The 19,806-nt window shown below is 44.2% G+C and overlaps 1 long non-coding RNA gene across 1 annotated transcript in view; it reads right to left on the bottom strand.

Moving 5' to 3' along the window:
* Positions 1 to 1,842: 1,842 nt before the first annotated feature.
* The window catches only part of LOC149466320 (uncharacterized), a 68,045-nt gene continuing 50,081 nt past the window's right edge, over positions 1,843 to 19,806 (bottom strand). The window contains exons 2-4 of the long non-coding RNA XR_016312134.1: positions 5,979 to 6,057; positions 4,821 to 4,903; positions 1,843 to 2,067 (exon numbers count right to left, since the gene is read on the bottom strand). This is a non-coding gene — a long non-coding RNA (uncharacterized LOC149466320). The remainder of the gene's footprint in view (positions 2,068 to 4,820; positions 4,904 to 5,978; positions 6,058 to 19,806) is intronic.

Here is a 19,806-nt window from a genome sequence, read left to right as displayed (position 1 = left end):
GGTGGAACATTTTGCCCAGCTAGGACTGTTTGGAGCGTCCTGAGGCCGCTCCTTGAGGGGGGGGTACTGTCAGGAATGGACTTGCCAGTAATGGTGGGACTCACCTGCCTTGTAAGCTGCAGTACCAGGGCTGGCCAGCGGGTGCTCTCAGCAATCAGAGACTCAACCCTGCAGCCAGCCAAATACCTGAAGCTGATTACGGAGATGTATTTAAGGGATGGCCAGACCTGCAGTCTGGGCCTTGGTGTGTGTTTTTCCATGGGCCCCTGTATCTTGTAACCTGCGTTCCTGTTTCTGCCTCTGCCTGACTTGTTGCTGACCCTACCTGATCCTGACCTCTGCTGACTTCTCCTGTTTTGATCCCTGGCTTGTGACCCTGACCATTCTCTCTGCCTGCTCCTCCTGTACCTACCTGCCCGATAGTTATGGACCCGGCCTGCCTGATTACGTTGTGCTCTATATGTGTATGTACCTGTGTATCTGTATCAGTTTAGGTTTGGGTTTGTTTCACCTTGTTGTATGTATTTGTGTTAGCTTGGGGTTTGGTGCACTGCGTTTATGTTTGTATTGTTAGTCTTTAATAAATTATATTGTTTATAACATATCTGAAGCCTGCGTTTCCCTGCGTCAGTTCACATACCTCTGGTCATACCCGGAGCCCTGACAAGTCTACTACACTAGAGTCCTGAATATCACACTGAATACCCCCGGAACATCACACTGCATAATGACCATGTCTCTGTCTGCTGCTTGACCTAATCCAGGCCTGCATACTGGCTACATCTCTGCCTGCTGCATGGACTGATACGTTACCTGCATACTGGCCACATCTCCACCTTCTGCCTGAGCCTATCATGGTCTGCTTACCACCTTGTTTCTGCCTGCTGCCTGGACCAACCCTTTGCCTGTTTGCTGATCACATCTCCGCCTGCCACCAGTACTGACCCATATGCACATTCCACAGACTACAATTCTGCAAGACAACAGTCCCACCCATCCTCTGAAGACAACTGCACTCCTGGAACCAGAGATACCATTGTAGCGCTCACTCAGTCCTCTTTTATATAAACATTGATTCACGTTTCAGCTGTCAGTGGGGTTCCCTGCTAACAGTGATTTTCAAAAGAATTGTCGGCATTGCTTGACAATTTAAAAAAAAAGGTAAAAAAATGCCGTGGGTTCCCCCCTCCCATCCAAACCAAGCCCTTCGGGTCTGGTATGGATTTTGAGGCGAACCCCCATGCCAAAATTTTTTCTAAAAATGGTCCCCCCCAAAATCCATACCAGACCCTTATCCGAGCATGCAACTCAGCAGGTCAGGCGGGGGGGCAAGCGGGCGGGCCCTCCTCCCTCCTGAACCATACCAGGCCACATGCTGTCAACATGGGAGGGTGCTTGGGGGCAGGAGAGGCTCCCCCTCCAAAGCACCTTTCTCCCATGTTGATGGGGACAAGGGCCTCGTTCTCACAACCCTGGCCAGTGGTTGTGGGGGTCTGCGGGCAGGGGGGGCGTATCAGAATCTGGAAGCCTCCTTTAACAAGGGGGCCCCCAGATCCCGCCCCACCATGGGAAGTGTGTGAGATTTATATTGCACTGTTTTTTAAGTTTCTACAATCTGATACTGTGTTTTTTTGTGCCCTATTATTTGCGTTATAAGAAGAAATATGTTAATTGTATCCCTTGGATTGCAAATGTTGATGAAATTATCAGCTCTGTATTTAGGGTTCATGGGGTTCATAAGGGTTCATAGCTCTAATTATTTTATATATTCCTGAGGTTTTTTTTAATTCAGCAGCTGGCCATTATTGGTGTCACACTTTCCTCAAATAAGAATGGAGTGGGTAGTTATATATGAGAACTTTTTATTTTATCAGACATTTAGCATTTAGCTAAACGATATTCCACATCAGACGACTTCCAAATCGCAATTAAACAATTTCTGGTGCAATGCAAAATGGGGTAAATCCTGGTGGGCGTCTGACCATTCCCATCTGTCCCGCTCTTTTTACATCTTCCATTTTAGCTTCCCCTCCATATTCTTCATTTTCGTCTTCATCTGCATCTCTCCTGGGGGAGGACACAGTTATTGTTAAATAAGATGACACTGATTATTATGCAAAAAAATATGTTATTTTGTAAGGAACATAAGTGTGTTTTTTTAGGCCACATTGACTACTATTCTATCACCACATTGACATGTTATATGAATACCACACACGGACATCACAAACATGAATATCTTATTGAATAGCCAGCAGGGCCATTCTGATGTGTTTCATGCAATGGCACAGAGCTTTCCCATCAGTGGTCATACAACAATAGAATTTCATTCACAAAGAAATGCAGAAAAAATATTATTCACCAGAACATTTGATCTTGCCACTGTTGGGTCAGCTAATTTTGTTTGAAATCCCTTCAAATTTTGTCCAGACCTGCTACTTGAATGGAATGCTGGATGTATTAAAGAGGTTTCTTTGTGCCTTAGAACACAAGTGTTACAATTAGTGATGGGCCGAATACCCCCGTTCGGTTCAGTGTCGAACATTCAAACCTACAGAGTGCCCAACCGCGAACTTCGAGCAAGAACAATATACTGAGCGCTATCTTACGGTATCTGAGTATGTGGTGAGATCCCACTCAGTTACAGGGCGCACCCGTGCCACCCTGTAGCAGTATTACTGCTATAGGGCGAAAGGAAAGCGGTTAAAGCTGAACTGACTTAGTATAAGCCTCTTGCAGTCTCTGCACAGCAGAGCTCACACCAGGAGCAGGGGCGTATTTACCACAAGGCAAACAAGGCACTTGCCTAGGGTGGCATTTTTCAGGGGGGCAGCACCTCCCCCCAGAAGAACGGACAAGTGCACCATGGGAACCAGGTGGGATCCGGGAGAGGCTATGGGCTGCTTGATGGTGTATGTAGAGCCTGACTCTCGTTACCGGGGATGTCCGGAGCTGTGAGGATGAGTGTCTCTCTATCACCAGGCAGGGGCATATTTACCACAAGGCAAACAAGGCGTTTGCCTAGGGCGGCATCTTTCAGGAGGGCAGCGGCATCTTTCAGGGGAGCAGTGGCGCTCCCCTAAAGAAGGGATGGAAGAAGAGACACACATAGCATGGGGACCAGATGGGATCTGAGTGAGGCTGCAGGCTGCTTGATGGTGTATGCAGAGCCTGACTCTTGTTCCCGGGGATGTCCGGAGCTGTGAAGGTGAGTGTCTTCTCTCGCCGGGGTGAGGGAGGGGTTACCAGTGTAAAGGAGGCAGTGGTAGTGAAAGGCTCTCTCGGGTGGGGGTGGGGGGGGTTGTTGTTGGTCAATCTCAGGCACTCTTCGTGGGGGAGGGGGGTGTTGGCCGGTGTCAGGTCCTCTCTGTGTGGGGGGGGGGATTTTTGTGTTGCCTAGGGCAGCACGAAACCTAAATACACCACTGTCACCATGGGGGGGTTAGTAGAAGGCTCTCCCGAGGGGGGGCAGGGGTGTCATTGGTCAACGCCAGGCTTTCTCCACAAAAGGGGGAAGGGGGGTTGTGTTGGTCGGTGTCTGTGGGAGCAGACAATTTTTGTGTTGCCTAGGGCAGCACGAAACCTAAATACACCACTGACCGGAAGTAGCAGCAAAAGAAGCATATTTATCGGAAAAGAGAGAGCAGAGTGATGAGCTCATCAGTCTGCTGCTCCTCCTTTCACTGTCCAGTCACAAGCTGGGGGAGGGGAAAGATCTGAAATTTAACTATAGCAGAGAAAAAGCAGGTCTCTATGCACAGGACTGTGTTGTGTGGCAGAGCTGTGCAAATCCCAGGACTGAGTGAACAGACATAAAACCTATTTGGTAGGTAAAACAACACTCATATATGCATTCACAGATGTGTTTTACTATTTCCCCAGAGTTAAGCTTTAACAGTCTATAGACCTAGTGATGAGCTTGTGCCGCTGCTCGAAGCTGGACAGAAGGTACAGTCATCCCGCCGGCAGAGAAAGAGAGGGGAATCAGCGTCCCGAGTCATACCAGAAACTCCTGAGTGTGAGAAGTGGTGGATGCCGCACTACCGATCCCCAGGAGTCAAACAAAAAGCAATGTGGGCTCTAGCTTGGCCAGCTAGAGCCCACATCACTTTCTGTTTTACTCCTGAGGATCGGTAGAGCGGCGTCCACTTCTCACATTTAACCAGAGGCATAACTAGGTTTGGTGTCACCAGGTGTGGTAATACGCGGTGTCACCCCTCCAGAGAGGAAGGAGCAGTGCTGGTGTAGTGGTAAAATGAGTATCCCGACCCGTGAAGATTTGTATCCCCTGAAGCAACTGCTCATGTGTCGGTATCAGGCCAAAGAAGCCAATCTCCGACTTTAGCACAGAGCTGCCACAGTTAACCCCTTACAGGCAGCAAACTGCTGAAGCTGATCCCATGGATCACTATGGGTTGCAAGATCAGTTAACCCCATATAGGTTGAACCTATCCGAGGGATCAGTTTCAGTGGTTTGCAGCCTGTAAGGGGTTAACTGTGGCAGCTCTGTGCTAAAGTCGGAGATCGGCGATTGGCTTCTTCAGCCTGAAACATGCGTAGTTGCTTCAGAGGGTACATATATTCACAGGTCTGGGATACTCATTTTACCGCTACACCAGGGGCAGCTGTCACTGTGTCGGGAATCCAGGATCACCCCAATAACTGGCCAGGACCTTCACAGAGCCCAGAAGCTCTACTGGCATCCTGCTCCTGCATCCCCTGTGATGGTGTCACCCGGTGCCCCCACCTGCACCCAACTAAGGACGCCACTGCATTTAACAGGCTATAATTGTATTCTAAAAAGTCTTATTCATACTTACTCTTGTTTACAAAGAGACAAGGAGACGATCCCAAGAAAAAAAAGGAGCAACAAGGATTTCTTCAAGGTGAACATCTTTGGGCTCTGTGGATCATTGGGATTCATGGAAAGAAAAAGAAGACAAAATGGAAAAGATGACTCAAAAATAACCCGAGGCCCGCTAATGATAGGCACACATTAAATAGTCGTTCCAATACAATAAAAGGTCCAACATTTGTTGGCTCTAAACCATCACAAAAGATTCCATATACCTGAAGCCCATTACAGGCAGGTTGAGTGTTTTTATTGACTTGGATTTGCTTGATGATTTCCAGACTTTGTTGGATCTGGTTCCCCATGGATAACACAACGATTAAGGGGTCTTCATCTATCTGGTCCCTCAACCCCAAAAAAGAGGGAATAGCACAGCAGGTTCTTAGATTCCACTGGAGTAGGTTCACAAGAACAAAAGTTTCAATCTCCATCATCTATGGTTTCCAGGACTTTCTATCTTAAATTTGGATTCCTTTTGCCTCACCCGGGCTTCCCACTCTACTCCTCACTCAACCATTACTAAAGGATATTAGCCTGAAAAATCAATTATATGAAGCCGCTTTACTAACTGAACTAACAGTTTCTAGGAGGTTTATCTACAATGAGAAGAGTCCCCAGATAATGGAGAGAAGGAGAATGAGACCATTGAGATTATGTGAAAAGAATTGATCCTTGTAAGGAATATAACTTAGGAATTCTAGATTTCTACAGTACTATTTTATGGGTAAAATATTAAGGAATTAGAGTTTAAGAGTTGAAATTTTATCAACTTTGTAGAAAAGCAAAAATTTCCCCTTCAGGACACAGAAATAATCCACTTCATAATCTTTTTAATACCTTTAGAATTAAGATTGTGAAATACGTACAATAGCTGGATTGATTCTAGGTTGGCCAATTTTTCTATTTTCTGCTTTGAATTTTGTGAGTCAATTTGAATTCTCACATTCATTGTAAAATAAACCATTATGGGAAAACTGATAGGATGAACCTTGCCAGCATTTAGAATCAAAATAAAACACAGGAGTTATTTCAACTTCACCTAAAAGCTGAAGACCGAGAATTCTTTCCTTATAAATAATTATAATAGGATGAATAATATAATAATGATATTCCAGCGTATACTTACCGGGGAGGTCAGTTGGTGATGAGAATGTAGACAGATGGAAGACTTCAGTGGAGGTCTACTCTACGGAGAACGGGGTCGGCTTATATAATAGAAAATTAAGAAGTTGAGTACACAAAATTTTTTATTAAAGTTTGTGGGAGCACATGAATTTACTAAAATATTTACCTCCTAGCCTCCAGGTGGGACAAATATCAGCACCCAATAAGGATTCCAACTATCTCCTGATCTTCTATTTAGAAAGTTTAATCTAAAATCAATTTAAAGTATTACTAAACCCTGGACCCTGCATTCACTATATCCGCTCTCCCCGGACCCTACATTCACTTTATCCGCTCTCCAAGGACCCCGCATTCACTATATCCGCTCTCCCCAGACCTTGCATTTACTATATCCGCTCTCCCAGGACCCTACATTCACTATATCCGCTCTCCCCAGACCCTGCATTTACTATATCCGCTCTCCCAGGACCCTGCATTCACTATATCCACTCTCTCCGGACCCTGCATTCTCTATATCCGCTCTCCCCGAACCCTGTATTCACTATATCTGGTCTCCCTGGACCCTGCATTCACTATATTTGGTCTCCCTGGACCCTGTATTCACTATATTCGCTCTCCCCGGACCCTGTATTCACTATATTTTATTATTATTTATTTATTTATCGAGTTTATATAGCGCCAAAGGGTTTGCTCAGCGCTGTACAATAGAGGGGGGACAATACATGAAACAGAACAGTAACATCAAACAGCACACGAGGGGTTAGAGGGACCTACTCTTTCGAGCGTACAATCTAGGAGGGAGGGGGTAGAGGCACAGGAGGAAACGGCTGTGGGGGAAGGAGTGGTAGGAGGAGGGAAGGGCAGCGGCTGTTAGGTGAGGGTGGGGTAGGCTTCCCTGAAGAGGTGGGTTTTCAGGGAGCGCCTGAAGGTGAGGAGGGAAGGTGACAGTCTGATGGATTGGGGTAGTGAGTTCCAGAGGATGGGGGAGGGCCTGGAGAAGTCTTGCAGTCGTGCGTGGGAGGAGGAGACCAGGGAGCAAGATAGAAGGAGGTCCTGTGAAGAGCGAAGGGTACGGGTAGGGTGGTACCTGGGAATCAGGTCGGTGAGGTAGTTAGGGGCAGTGTTGTGAATGGCCTTATAGGTCAGGGTGAGCAATTTAAATTTAATGCGTTGGGCAATGGGGAGCCAGTGGAGGGAGAGGCAGAGGGGGGTGGCAGAGGTGGAGCGGCTGGTGAGGTGGATGAGTCTGGCCGCTGAGTTCAGGATGGTCTGAAGCGGGGAGAGCCTGCACTGGGGTAGGCCGGTGAGGAGGGAGTTGCAGTAGTCCAGGCGTGAGATAATCAGGGAGTGTACTAGTAGTTTAGTGGTGTCTGGGGTAAGGAAGGAGCGTATCTTGGCGATATTGCGGAGGTGGAGTCTGCATGTGTTTGTGAGAGATTTAATATGAGGTTGAAAGGAAAGGTTTGAGTCCAGAATGACGCCAAGGACCCTGGCTTGCTGGGCGGGATTGATGGTGGTGTTGTTGGTAGTGATGGAAAGGATGGGGGGGGGCGCGGGCTGGGGGGAAGATGAGAAGCTCGGTTTTGGAGAGGTTGAGTTTGAGGAAATGGAGCGACATCCAGTCAGAGATGTCGTTTAGGAGGTGAGTGATGCGGGCGGAGAATGTGGGGGTGAGGTGAGGGGTGGATAGGTAGATTTGAGTATCATCGGCATAGAGGTGGTAATTGAAGCCGTGGGAGTGTATGAGTTTGCCAAGGGAGGAGGTGTAGATGGAGAAGAGAAGGGGTCCAAGGACAGAGCCCTGGGGGACCCCAACAGAGAGGGGGAGTGAGGAGGAGGTGGCACCGTTGTAGGAAACGCTGAAGGAGCGTTGGGATAGATAGGACGAGAACCAGGAGAGAGCGGTGTCTCTGATGCCAAGGGAGAGTAGTTTATTAAGGAGGAGGGGGTGGTCGACTGTGTCAAAGGCCGCGGAGAGGTCTAGGAGGTCTAGGAGAACTATATTTGCTCTCCCCAGACCCTGCATTCACTATATCTGGTCTCCCTCTCCCTGGACCCTGCATTCACTATATCTGGTCTCCCCGGACCCCGCATTCACTATATCCGCTCTCCCCGGACCCTGCATTCACTATATCTGGTCTCCTCAGACTCTGCATTCACCATATCCGCTCTCCCCAGACCCTGCATTCACTATATCTGGTCTCCCCGGCCCCTGCATTTACTATATCCGCCCTCCCTGGACCCTGCATTCATTATATCCGCTCTCCCCGGAACCTGCATTCATTATATCCGCTCTCCCCGGACCCTGTATTCACTATATCCCTTCTCCCAGGACCCTGCATTCACTATATCCCTTCTCCCAGGACCCTGCATTCACTATATCCGCTCTCCCCGGATGCTGCATTCACTATGTCCGCTCTCCCTGAACTCTGCATTCACTATATCCGCTCTCCCAGGACCCTGCGTTCACTATATCTGGTCTCCCCAGACCCTGCATTCCCTATATTCGCTCTCCCCGGACCCCGCATTCACTATATCCGTTCTCCGCAGACCTTGCATTCACTATATCCGCTCTCCCTGGACCCTGCATTCACTATATCCGGTCTCCCGGACCCTGCATTCACTATATCTGCTCTCCCAGGACCCTGCATTCACTATATCCGCTCTCCCCGGACCGCACAGTCACTATATTCGCTCTCCCCGGACACCGCATTCACTATATCCGCTCTCCCCGGACCCCGCATTCACTATATCCGTTCTCCCCAGACCCTGCATTCACTATATTCCCTCTCCCTGGATCCTGCATTCACTATATCCGGTCTCCCGGACCCTGCATTCACTATATCTGGTCTCCCACAGTACACACAACATGGAAATGCAATTATTTTAGTAAATATAAACTGCTAAATCCCTTTTCTCATCAGCAGTTAGAGTAGTCTTGTAACTTCAATTAGTGTCAGGCCGAGCACTGGCTAAAGCTAAATTGTGCTCTGGACTGTCCTATGAGGCTGCATGACCTCGACCCTCTGGACAGTGCTGATTGGCCCTGTGCTGATCACATGAACCCTTTCAAAGAAAAAAAAAACTCTCTAGCAATACACACCAAACTGAGCATGTGCATAGTGACTCCTTGAGCTCTGTACTATCAGCAGATGGATTGGGGACACTGGAAAAAGGGGAGAATCAGAGAAGAGAGGATCAAACAGCTTTTTTACACAAGATGGATTAACCCCTTCCACAGTGAGTATAACAAGCACACTTTACTGCATATACAGACTGATTTTGCTGCTGTGGGTTTAGTAACCCTTTAAGTGGAATTCCAGACTATTTTTTTTTTCAGTTTATAAAGCATGGAATCATTTTCTGGGGACAGACCTCACTTTCAACAGGCTATCTCTTAATTAAAAATCGTCGAAAATTCTGTCACCTCCTGTAACTCCTGGGCTGGCCTGGTGTTGAGGGACTTTTTATTATTTGTTTTTAGTGAGGTTGATTTTTCATACTGACAGAAGTCTGAATGGTATCCTTAGCCCCACCACCAGGCCAGCCCAGGAGTTACATAGGATTACTACAGCTGCACTGCAACCCATCCTGCTACTTCAGCTCATGGGGACTAGCATGGCTGAAGCCCCAGTGCCCCAACTATTCTCTTACCTGTAGCCAGGTGCTGGACTACGGAAACATGGAGTAGGAGGCATTTCCCTCTTTACAATCAGTTTACTTTCAGTATACTAAATGTTGTGTTCCACTATCCTCTCCAGTCAGCAGGAGGAGAACTATAGCCAGGAAAGCCTATGGACTTCTATGCAGAATTCTTGGGATCATGGGAATTGTAGTCTGAAACATCAATCTCAAAGTGGGACTAATGGACCTTTACAATACAGTTCACCTAGGACATTGCGGAGGAAGGGGAGCAGTGAAATAGCTTTTAACAGATTGCTCTAGGAACTTCTTCCTCTTGGCACTCAATGAAGCAATGAGGGCACGTCTGCTGTATACCGATCAGAGTGCTCAGAAGGCAGACCAGCAGAAATACCCAAGGCAGTGCAGCGCAGACTGCAGCGATCGCTTCTGCACCATTGCCACAGGAAGTGCATCCTCTCACCCTCTACTTCCCACCGCCGAATCTCCAGAGACATTCTGTGGAGAGAGTGAGGGGGCATGTTTTCTACAGCAAGAGTTCACAGCCGCATCACAGGTGAAAGGGCCAGTGGCGTTCAACCAGCTCCAGAAAGGTACCATTTTCCCCCCCGAAGCGTTACAGGCCTCAGTGGTTATGATTCCAAAACCACAGCAAGACCCACATCCCTGGTCAGGTTATTGCCCCATCTTACTACTCAACCAATGTTAAATTATTAGCAAAAATATTGGCTAACAGAATTAACACTTTTTTAATCACCTTCATCCACAGAGGTCAGGTTGGCTTTGTGCCTTCACATCAGGCAGAGGATAATGTCCATCAAGTGCTACAGCTTATTGCCCACATGGAAGAAAAATATATTTGAAATACTACAATTTTGGCCATATTCAATATATTTATATATACAGTTGTGTTCCAAATAATAGCAGTTAGACATCACTAACCTGATCAATCACTGTTTTTGGTAGAAATTATATTTCTACATGGCAAATAATTTACTAGCAGGTGTAGTAGAGTAATAGAAATCCAACAGACCCAACAGTCATGGAATGCCTGCTGCTGATTCTGTGTAATTGAATCACTAATTGAAAGGGGTATGTTCAAAATAATAGCAGTGTGGAGTTCTATTAGTGAGGTCATTCATTCTTTGAAAAACAGGTGGCAATTATTGCCCTTATTTAAGGAAGGAAGGCAGCAAATGTTGTACATGCTGGTTACAGTGCATTTCTCTCTGAAATTCTGAGGAAAATGGGTCGTTCCAGACATTGTTCAGAAGAACAGCTTACCTTGATTAAAAAGTTGATTGGAGAGGGGAAAACAGCTAAAATGATCGCAAATGCTTTAAAATGGCAACCAAAACCTGGAAGTTGTGGAAGAAAGCGAAAAACTACCATTCGAATAGATAGAAAAATAGCCAAAATGGCAAGGACTCAGCCAACAATCAGCTCCAGGAAGATCAAAGAAGGTCTAAAGTTACCTGTGAGTACTGTTACAATTACAAGACGCCTATGTGAAGCCAAGCTATCTGCAAGAAGCCCCCGCAAAGTCCCACTGTTGAAAAAAAGACATGTGCTTAAGAGGTTACAATTTGCCAAAGAGCACATTGACTGGCCTAAAGAGAAATTTTGTGGACTGATGAAAGTAAGATTGTTCTTTTTGGGTCTAGTGGCCGGAGACAGTTTGTCAGACGACCCCCAAACACTGAATTCAAGCCACAGTACACTGTGAAGACAGTGAAGCATGGTTGTGCAAGCATCATGATATGGGGATGTTTCTCATACTACGGTGTTGGGCCTATTTATTGCATGCCAGGGATCATGGATCAGTTTGAATACATCAGAATACTTGAAGAGGTCATGCTGCCTTATGCTAAAGAGGAAATGCTCTTGAAATGGGTGTTCCAACAAGACAACGACCCCAAACAGACCAGTAAACGTGCAACATCTTGGTTCCAGACCAACAAGATTGACGTTATGGAGTGGCCAGCCCAATCCCCGGATCTTAATCCAATAGAAAACTTGTGGGGTGACATCAAAAATGCAGTTTCTGAGGCAAAACCAAGAAATAAAGAAGAACTGTGGAATGTAGTCCAATCATCCTGGGCTGGAATACCTGTTCACAGGTGCCAGAAGTTGGTTGACTCCATGCAACACAGATGTACAGCAGTTCTCAGAAACAGTGCTTATACAACTAAATATTAATTAAGTGATTCAAAGGAAAGCAAAATATTCAAACATTTTTCAGTTTATATAGTGAATGTTTGAGTTTGTAAAGAAGAATACAAACACTGCTATTTTTTTGAACAGTCTAATATTCACTTTTCTTCATTTTTTTTAGAGGAACAACACAACTTTGATATATTTTTCTTCATGTTTTGATTTGGAATAAAATGTGTAGTGTTCCCAATGCATTTATGTGTATGGAAATAAAAGCTATTAGAAGGATTTTGAGCTTTATTCACTTTTTTTCAACACACTGCTATTATTTTGAACACAACGGTATATATACTGCATGTTGAAATGCATTTTTAGTAAAAAATATATTAAAATTATTTCTAAAAATACATTTCAAATATACTGTATGTCTTTAAAAATACAAATCTACATTTTTGAAATGCGTTTACAATACATGTAAAAATATGTTAAAAAAAACAAGAATATATTTTAAAAAAATATATTTTTAAAAATATATTTTTTTTAAATATATCCTTCAGATTTTGTTTTAACATATAAAAAAGTAATTTTAACATATATTTGTAAATGCATTCCAAAAATGTAGATTTGTATTTTTAACCACTTGCCTACAGGGCACTTATACCCCCTTCCTGCCCAGGCCAGTTTTCAGCTTTCAGTCCTGTTGCACTTTGAATGACAATTGCGCGGTCATGCAACACTGTACCCATATGAGATTTTAATCATTTTATTGAGACAGATAGAGCTTTCTTTTGGTGGTATTTAACTGCTTGAGCCCCAGCCACTGCATAAAAACGGTTGCAGGGCGTGCCGCCTTGGGCAAAACCACATTTTAAAACATGGTTTTGCAAAACAGGTAGGGGGCGCGCGCGGGGCGTGTGCCCGCCTGCCCGGCGCGCGCCCGCTCTACCTGTCCCGCGGGTGTCAGCAGCAGGTCTCAGCCACTGGGTCGCGATTAGCGGTGATCGCTGACAGAGAGCAGGGCTGCATTGTTTACACACAGCCCTGCTATCTGTCAGTTGCCTGTCAGCTCCTGACAAGCTGAAGAGGGAGAGAAGAGTTTCTCTCTCCCGATCAGCCTGCCCCCGTCCAGCACACACCCCCGCCCCCTAGTAAAACACTCCCCTCACACAGTTAACCCTAAAAAATGTTAACCCCTTCCTCCCCAGTGCCATTAGTACAGTGTCAGTGGGTTTTTTTTCACTGATCACTGTATTGGTGTCACTGGGGATGTCAGTGACCCCAAGTCAGTTCCCTCCCAGTGTCAAAATGTCCACTGCAGTCCCGCAGTCCTGCCATAAGTTGCTGATCGCCGCCATAAGTTGCTGATCGCCGCTATATGTCGCTGATTGCCGCCATTATTAGTATAAAAAAATTAAAAATCCCAGTATCTTTCCCGCTATTTTTAAATGCTATAACTTTCATGTAAACCAATTAATTTACACGTATTGGGATTTTTTTTTAGCAGAGACATGTCGCAGAATGCATTTTGGATGAAATTTTTGACAAAATTAGATTTTTTAATTTTTTTTACTGGACATGTTTTATAGCAAAAAGTCCAAAATATTGTTTTTTTTTCTCAAAATTGTCAGCCTTTTTTGTTATAGCGCAAAAAATTAAAAACGCACAGGCGATCAAATACCACTGAAAGAAAGCTCAATTTGTGGGAAAAAAAGGATGTTAATTTAATTTGGGTGCAGTGTTGCATGACCACGCAATTGTCAGTTAAAATAACGCAGCGCCGTAACACAAACCTCTTCTGTAACCGCTTCCTGACTACCCTACAGCAGAAATACTGCAACAGGGCGGCATGGGTACGCAAAATCACATATATTTATATATACGTGATTCGCGCTCCCGTGGTTTTCACACCCCTCCCAGATAGCGTCAGATTGCCCATCAGTACACCAGTCATCACATTTAACCCCTTAATTGCCAGGAGCACGCTCATGTACAATAAGCCTCCATTGCTAGTATAGTGTCTGAACGGGTCAATATATTTGATCAGGTCAGCACTATACCAGCGTTCACATTAGTATAGTGTCCCCAAAAACGCAGCGTTAGCGGGATCAGCCCTGGCACCTGCCAACACCTGTGTTTATCCCCTACGCTTACCCCTCCCTTCTCCCCCAGCAAGTGCAGTGTCAGTAGGTCACCGTCACTTGATACATTGCACACAAAACCGCAGTGTTCGCAGAATCAGTCCTGATCTCTGTTAGCACTTGCTGTTAAATTTTGATGACTCTCATATGCAGCAGAGTGCCAGTACTAGTGCCGCTCTACCTTTTGGTGAACTGGCGAGTACCAGCGGTCTAGTACATCCTGGTCTTTCACATACCTCCTTGATTTTTGGAGCTGTTTTTCACGGAATATCTGTATGCGTTGATTGTGGATCAAAGCAATTTATATGCAAAACAATTTATTGCCGCCAAGCCAAATTCAAACCTTGCCAGACCATTCGCATGGAAACTCATTACCGTTTTCAAATTTACATTTTTTTTGGGCCTAACCCTCAACATGGGCATTACTAAAATAAATGAATTGCAGTTGTATTGGTCCGCAGACCCGATTCATCATATGCTGTGTTCTCTGCTGCCATGGCCAGGCATAGATATGAGAGTATAATGTGTTTTATGCATTTCAGCGACAATACACTCTGTCATCCTCGGGGTGACCCTGAATTTGACCGGCTCCACAAAATTCAGCCCCTTGAAAAATCACCTTAACCTAAAATTTGCAGATGTCTATACTCCCCAGCAAAACATCTGCGTTGAGGAGTCCCTTATTAATTTTTCTGGCCACCTTGCATTCAACAATTTCTACCCAGCAAGCGTGCCAGATATGGGGTCAAGATGTAGAAGACCTGTGAGAAGACAACAGGCTATACTTATAAGTTTCGGATTTACGAGGGAAAAGATAGTCACGTGGAGCCCCCCGGATGCCCAGACTACATGGGGAGCAGTGGCAAGATAGTTTGGGACTTGGTGTCATCATTTCTCCATATGGGGTACCACTTATACGTGGACAATTTTTATTCAAGCGTGCCACTATTTAGACATTTATTCAATCTTGGAACTGGCACTTGTGGCAAAGTGAGACCTAATGTGTGCGCACCATTATTGAATGGTTATACCAGGATGATGCCTACAGCTGCAGGCATCATCCTGGTATCATTTTTTTCAGCCGGTGATCGGCTTTCATGTAAAAGCAATCCTAGTGGCTAATTAGCTGCAAAATTGCTTTTACAAGCAGTGGGAGATGATGTCCCCCCTCCCCCGCTGCCTTCCACGGCCTTCTCGGGCAGTCCCAAGCCATCAGGGGAACCTGAGAATGCAGCCGGTGTTTCTGCCAGCTGACCATAAAGCTGATTGGAGACCAGAATGGTGCCAATCATCTCTATAGTCTAAGAATTCGGAAGCTACAAGCATTTCATCACTTCAGTTTCGCAGGATATAAACAGCGCCATTTGTAAATTGGGAAAGCATCTGATCACACCGATTTTGGTTTGATTAGATAATGTAAGGGCAGAGGAGATATCTAGAGTCTGATAGACCCCAGATTTCTCAAAAAAGAATATCACAATGCCCATTGACGTTATAGGGGTTATTTGCATTCCCTGTTATAGCATTAAAAGTGCTAAAAAAAAAAAAATGAAAGGTACAATGTAAAAATAATTTTTAAAAAATCGAAATAACTAAAAAAATTGCCCCTCCCATGCGCGCACACCTGTGTGCACAAGCCTTGACCCTTGTGCCGTTATGTAAACAGCGGTTGCACCATGCATGTGAGGTATTGCTGTGAACGTCAGACCAAGGGCAGTAATTCTAACACTAGACCTCCTCTGTAAATCTAAAATGGTGGCTTTTAAAGCGCTGCCTATGGATATTAAAAATGTTTGCAGTTTGTCGCCATTGCACGGAGCATGCGCAGTTTTAAAGCATGTCATGTTTGGTATCTATTTACTCGGCATACCATTATCTTTTATATTTTACCAAACAATTGGCCAATATATTGTGTTTTTGTGCATTAAAAGTAAAAAAAGTGTATTTTTTTTTTAAAAATTGCTTTTGAAAAATCGCTGCGCAAGTACTATGTGCCATAAAAAATTGTAGTACCCACCATTTTATTCACTATGGTGTCTGCTTTAAAAAAATATATAATGTTTGGGGGTTTAAATTAATTTCCTAGCAAAAAATACTGATTTTTTTCAAGTGAACAAAAAGGCTTGGTCTTTAGGTGGTTAGAAGAGTGAATGATGCGTGGCATAAACTTCTACTGCTGGGCATAAAATGCCCCCACCCCCCAAAATGACCCCTTTTTGGAAAGTAGTCACCCCAAACTATTTGCTGAGAGGAATGTTGAATCAATAGAAGAATTTATTTTTTTTACCACAAGTTTTTGGAAAATGACAAAAATAATTTTTTTTTTTTTTTTTACACAAAATTTTCAATTAAATGATTTACTGCTCACACATGCCATGGTTATATGTGGAATTACTCCCCAAAATACATTTTGCTACTTCTCCCAAGTATGGGGGTACCACATGTGAGAGACTTTTTGGCAGTCTAGCCAAGTACAGGACCCCAAAATCCAATAACCACCTTCAGGCTTTTAAAGGGCTTTATTTCCTCATTACACTTCCAGACTACCTATCACAGTTTCGGAGGCTCTGAAATGCTAGGATAGCACCTAACCCCCCCAAATTACCCATTTTTGGAAAGTAGACACCCCAAGGAATTTGATAAAAAGCACGGTAAGTATTTTGCAGATCTCATTTGTTGCCACATGTTTTTGGAAAATGAAGAAAAAAAACAAAAACATATTTTCTCTATTTTTTTTATATTTCAAAACCTTGTGAGAAAAAATGAGATCTGCAAAATACTCACCATGCCTCTTTTTAAATTCCTTGGGGTGTCTACTTTCCAGAAAGGGGTCATTTGGGGGGGTTTGGGGCTATCCTGGCATGTCAGGGCCTTCGAAACTGTGATAGGTAGTGAGGAAGTGTAATGAGGAAGTTACGCACCTTCAGGCTTTCAAAGTGGTCATTGGATTTCAGGCTCCTGTATGTGGCTAGGCTCCCAAAATGTCTCACACATGTGGTATCCCCATACTCAGTAGAAGTAGCAGAATGTATTTTGGGGTGTAATTTCACATATATCCATGGCTTGTGCGAGAAATAAATCATTTAAATGACAACTATGTGTAAAAAAAAAAAAAAAAAAGTTTTTGTCATTTTCCAGAAACTTGTTGAAAAAAAAAAATCTTCCATGGACTCATTATGCCTCTCAGCAGATAGCTTAGGGTGTCTAATTTCCGAAAAGGGGTCATTTGAGGGTGTTTGTACTATCCTGGTATTTTAGCACCTCAAGAAATGTGATGGGCAGTCAGAAAGTAAAAGCTATGTAAATTGCAGTATCTATACCATAGTTTGTAGACGCTATAACTTTCACAAAAAGCAATCAATATACACTTATTGGGATTTTTTAACCAAAAACATGTAGCAGAATACATTTTGGCCTAAATTTATGATGAAATTTTAGTTTTTTTAGATATTTTTATGACCAAAATGAGAAAATATTGTTTTTTTCCAAAAAACATTTTTTTCTTCAAAAATGTTCTGGTTATATCGCCAAAAATAAAAAGTGCACAGGTGATCAAATGCCACCAAAAGAATGCTCTATTGGTGTTAAAAAAAGGACATAAATTTCATTTATGTACCGTATTGCATGACCGCGCAATTGTCCGTTAAACTAGCACAGCACTGTATAGCAAAAAAATGTTGTAAATTGCAGTATCTATACCATAGTTTGTAGACGCTATAACTTTCACACAAAGCAATCAATATACACTTATTGGGATTTTTTTTACCAAAAACATGTAGCAGAATACATTTTGGCCTAAATTTATAACTAACTTTGAGTTTACTATATATTTTTTATAGCTGAAAGTAAAAAATATCATCTTTCTTCAAAATATTTGGTCTTTTTTTGTTTACAGCGTGAAAAATAAAAAACGCACAGGTGATCAAATACCACCAAAAGAAAGCTGCATGACCGCGCAATTATCAGTTGAATTAGTGCAGCGCCGAGTAGCAAAAAGTGGCCTGGTCATTAAGGGGGGTAAATCCTCAGGAGCTCAAGTGGTTAATATTACTATATAAGGAAGCCACATCGGCTGTCTCCAAGAAAGTAGGGTGCTGTAGATTAATATCTTTCAGATCTGTTAGCACCTGTTTTGTATCTTTTAAGAAAGCCGGGGTGTTTCTAACAAATGGCTGTAAAAAGTAATCTATATATTCGCCTATGCGTGAGGTCAGTGAGCCTATGCCGCTCACTATAGGCCTACCTGGGGGTTTAACCGGGTTCTTATGTACTTTCGGTAAACTGTAAAAGACTGGTAATTTTGGGGCTATGGGGCACAGGTAATCTTTCTCCTTTTTATTCAATATGCCTGCTTCATAGCCCCTCTTAAGGATACCTTTAAGTTTCTTCTTATAGGGGATGAGGGGATTGCTATGTAACACCTCATATGTATTCTCATCGTTCAAAATATCATATACTTGTGATAGGTACCATATTTTTTGCTGTATAAGACGCACTTTTTCTTCCCCAAAACTGGGGGGGAAATGTCAGTGCGTCTTATGGAGCGAATATGGAGCGGCCGGTCCGGTATTTCCACCGCGGCCGTGTCAGAATACCGGGCCGGCCGCTCAGCTCTGCAGCGGGACCTTACCTGTTCCTCTATCCAGCGGCGTGCTGTCTTCCCGGCTTCTGTAGTGTGGGCACTGGGCATGACAGCCGGGTGCCAAGTGCGCATGCGCAAGAAGCGGTGCTTTTTGTGAATGGTAAGGCGGTACCTGGGACACATGACAGATCCCAGAAGCCACCGGACCAATCACAAAGCGCAAGTGCTTCTCGCTCATGCGCACTGGGCACCCGGCTGTCATGCCGAGCGCCATTACAGAAGCCGGGAAGACAGCGCGCGGCTGGATCGAGGAACAGGTAAGATCAAACAAAAACTCTGCGTAAGTAAGAGCGGGTACCTGTCAAATTCAGGTACCCGCTCTCCACCTCCCCAAAGGTCAGCAGTCATCTGTACTGTCCGCAGTCTCTGGTCATCCCTGTGCTGTCCGCAGTCTCTGGTCATCCCTGTGCTGTCCGCAGTCTCTGGTCACCCCTGTGCTGTCTGCAGTCTCTGGTCATCTCCTGTACTGTGTCTGCAGTCCATTAGTTCAGAATTTTTTTTTTCCTGTTTTCTGCCTCTAAAACCTAGGTGCGTCTTATGGTCAGGTGCGTCTTATACGGCGAAAAATACGGTAATCTTTCTTACCTAAAACCACTACTCCACCACCCTTGTCTGCTGGGCGGATGACAAGATCCTTTTTTAGTAAATTGTCTCTTTATTTATCTATTTCTCTAGTGTTTTGTGAATCCCAGTTGTTTATCTTTAATTTCTCTAAGTCTCTTAAGACCATATTTTTAAAGATATTAATATGAGAGTGAGCGGGGGGTTAAAGAGGGAGGTATTTCTTAGGTGCGATGTTTTAACGCTTAATTGACCTTGATGTGTAATTTGTCGCGAGGGTGGATTACTTAATAAATATCTTTTTAAAGCTAATCGTCGTGAGAATTTGTGTATATCAATAAAAGTATAAAATGTATTGAGATTAGCGGTAGGGGCAAATTTGAAGCCTTTATTCAAAAGAACTAGTTCTTTATCGGTTAGAGCTTTACTGTTCAAGTAAACAATTCCCTCTTTATTTACGTCCTGCGTTTTTTTGTCTGTTGCACCTCTTTCCTCCTCTTCTTCCTCTGGTCTTCGTTTGTGTACCGGACCTCTCCCTTAAAAATGATCTCGTTGTTGGTCAGGATGGGTTTGAGGCCTAGATTGATATTCCTCATAAGGTCACCCAGTATGATTGTAATCACGGTTAGGCTGTGGGGATTCGTAATATTGTGCGTATGTGTTATTGTGTGATGGGCCCCTCTTTCTTGAGT

The sequence above is a fragment of the Staurois parvus genome, unplaced genomic scaffold (assembly GCF_062004578.1).
Source record: "Staurois parvus isolate SC_StPar_1 unplaced genomic scaffold, SC_StPar_1.0 ptg000132l, whole genome shotgun sequence".
Taxonomy (NCBI): Eukaryota; Metazoa; Chordata; class Amphibia; order Anura; family Ranidae; genus Staurois; species Staurois parvus.
Note: the sequence above shows the minus strand (reverse complement) of the source record. Positions and strands in the feature narration are given on the sequence as shown.